This window comes from Neoarius graeffei, chromosome 21 (assembly GCF_027579695.1).
Source record: "Neoarius graeffei isolate fNeoGra1 chromosome 21, fNeoGra1.pri, whole genome shotgun sequence".
Taxonomy (NCBI): Eukaryota; Metazoa; Chordata; class Actinopteri; order Siluriformes; family Ariidae; genus Neoarius; species Neoarius graeffei.
The window spans coordinates 55,557,672-55,561,268 of NC_083589.1; positions in this window are offsets into that span (position 1 = coordinate 55,557,672).

Genomic DNA, 3,597 nt, shown 5'->3' on the forward strand with positions numbered 1-3,597 from the left:
CCCATTTCCACTGAAGTGGAAATGGGATCTTGAAATTGCTTCGGCTTAGTGTACACGTCGTAGTAGCAGTTAGACAAGGGTAATTTCTCGCTCAGTTTTCAAGATATCTGGATGAAACTTGGTGTGCACATAGGTAGTGACCATCTGTGATCTCCATCTCATACATGACATCACATGATGTCATGACATCGTTTTATGATGTCATAAAATGTTCAGGAATGGCGATGATTGGGACCACCTGGTACAGTACCAGGACAAGCTAGACAAAATTCTTTCATGCCATCTTCCATGGCCCTTATGCCTTAACACTTTTTTGCACACATTTGACCTCTGACCTTGACTCTTTGGCAGAATTAGGTCAAAGGTCACTTATGTGTTAAATCGATACTCCTCCCTCATTTTTTCATAAATTTTCACCAAATTGGGTAGGGAGAACCTATTTGGGGGTCTTCAAAATAGTTCACATTGGTTAAGCGATTTGACCCATTTTCACCGAGTTACGTGACCTTAAACTTGTCAATTAGGTGACTCTATAGCAAAAAGTCAGAGTTTTGTCTATTTTTCATGGTTTTTTAGCTAGCCTTGCTCCTTTGCCATAGAAAAACATGTTTCAATGAATATTTATTGTTTTGACCTATTGACCTTTGACCAATGGCCTATATCTCAAAAAATGGAGCAAGATAAGGCCATAGTTACTATTAACCATAAATAGGAAGTCATATGTGGGCTTTCATTTGGGGATATGGGATTTCATTTTCATGAGGGGCACCTATGGCTTTCAAGATGGCGGAGCGCATGGACGCAGCGGCTTTGCTCTGGTGGATTTCTGTTGTTATGTTGTTGTTTGTTCATGTGTCGGTCAGCAAAATCACATACAGCCGAGAATATCTTTTAAAGACTGGAATGGCATGTACTACCCCAATTCCAAAAAAGTTGGGACAAAGTACAAATTGTAAATAAAAACGGAATGCAATAATTTACAAATCTCAAAAACTGATATTGTATTCACAATAGAACATAGACAACATATCAAATGTTGAAAGTGAGACATTTTGAAATTTCATGCCAAATATTGGCTCATTTGAAATTTCATGACAGCAACACATCTCAAAAAAGTTGGGACGGGGCAATAAGAGACTGGAAAAGTTAAAGGTATAAAAAAGGAACAGCTGGAGGACCAAATTGCAACTCATTAGGTCAATTGGCAATAGGTCATTAACATGACTGGGTATAAAAAGAGCATCTTGGAGTGGCAGCGGCTCTCAGAAGTAAAGATGGGAAGAGGATCACCAATCCCCTTAATTCTGCGCCGACAAATAGTGGAGCAATATCAGAAAGGAGTTCGACAGTGTAAAATTGCAAAGAGTTTGAACATATCATCATCTACAGTGCATAATATCATCAAAAGATTCAGAGAATCTGGAAGAATCTCTGTGCGTAAGGGTCAAGGCCGGAAAACCATACTGGGTGCCCGTGATCTTCAGGCCCTTAGATGGCACTGCATCACATACAGGCATGCTTCTGTATTGGAAATCACAAAATGGGCTCAGGAATATTTCCAGAGAACATTATCTGTGAACACAATTCACCGTGCCATCCGCCGTTGCCAGCTAAAACTCTATAGTTCAAAGAAGAAGCCGTATCTAAACATGATCCAGAAGCGCAGACGTCTTCTCTGGGCCAAGGCTCATTTAAAATGGACTGTGGCAAAGTGGAAAACTGTTCTGTGGTCAGACAAATCAAAATTTGAAGTTCTTCATGGAAATCAGGGACGCCGTGTCATTTGGACTAAAGAGGAGAAGGACGACCCAAGTTGTTATCAGCACTCAGTTCAGAAGCCTGCATCTCTGATGGTATGGGGTTGCATTAGTGCGTGTGGCATGAGCAGCTTACACATCTGGAAAGACACCATCAATGCTGAAAGGTATATCCAGGTTCTAGAGCAACATATGCTCCCATCCAGACGACGTCTCTTTCAGGGAAGACCTTGCATTTTCCAACAAGACAATGCCAAACCACATACTGCATCAATTACAGCATCATGGCTGCGTAGAAGAAGGGTCCGGGTACTGAACTGGCCAGCCTGCAGTCCAGATCTTTCACCCATAGAAAACATTTGGCGCATCATAAAACAGAAGATACGACAAAAAAGACCTAAGACAGTTGAGCAACTAGAATCCTACATTAGACAAGAATGGGTTAACATTCCTATCCCTAAACTTGAGCAACTTGTCTCCTCAGTCCCCAGACGTTTACAGACTGTTGTAAAGAGAAAAGGGGATGTCTCACAGTGGTAAACACGGCCTTGTCCCAACTTTTTTGAAACGTGTTGTTGTCATGAAATTTAAAATCACCTAATTTTTCTCTTTAAATGATACATTTTCTCAGTTTAAACATTTGATATGTCATCTATGTTCTATTCTGAATAAAATATGGAATTTTGAAACTTCCACATCATTGCATTCTGTTTTTATTTACAATTTGTACTTTGTCCCAACTTTTTTGGAATCGGGGTTGTAGTACATTAGACTTTACCGTGAACTTTCAACGCGACCAGATCCCGCAGGAGATCGTACAACCGCTGGGATCCCAGTGGATCACTATGTGTTTTTGTTTTTATGTCTTTGTTTTTTTTAATGACCTATTTATGTTTTTATGTCTTTTTATATGATCCACTAGAGGAATAGGATTTCATTGTACATTGTGCAATGACAGTTAAAGGAAATTGAATTGAAGTTGGGAACATTGGTTTTGCCCTGGCGTGATCTCAACAGGTTAGATCATCTCATCTCATTATCTCTAGCCACTTTATCCTGTTCTACAGGGTCGCAGGCAAGCTGGAGCCCATCCCAGCTGACTACGGGCGAAAGGCGGGGTACACCCTGGACAAGTCGCCAGGTCATCACAGGGCTGACACATAGACACAGACAACCATTCACACTCTCATTCACACCTACGGTCAATTTAGAGTCACCAGTTAACCTAACCTGCATGTCTTTGGACTGTGGGGGAAACCGGAGCACCCGGAGGAAACCCACGCGGACACGGGGAGAACATGCAAACTCCGCACAGAAAGGCCCTCGCTGGCCCCGGGGCTCGAACCCAGGACCTTCTTGCTGTGAGGCAACAGCGCTAACCACTACACCACCGTGCCGCCCAGGTTAGATCAATGATCTGAATATTTTTCACTGGCCTGCATCAAGAAATTGGTGAAAGATAGGAACTTAGTTGATATTATTAACCATGGAAGTATTATATCCTTTTCCCTTTGTCATCAGATTCCAGACAAGTGGCCTCATTTCCCTCAGTTCTGTGACCTTGACCTTTGTCCCAAAGCCTCAGGTGTGGAAATGGGATACCACTGTGCCCTTGGCACAGTACCGCTAGTTATTATTATTATTTTTTAATAATAATAATTATTATTATTATTATTATTATTACTATGGAACATTTTGGCCCTCACAATGGGCTAAGTATCTGCACGCACGCACGCACACACACACACACACACACACACAATGACTGCCAAAGTGTTAATAATTGGTGGTGTTATAAGGAAGTGAACTTCAGTCCTGAGGCTGTATAGGAAGGCTTCTG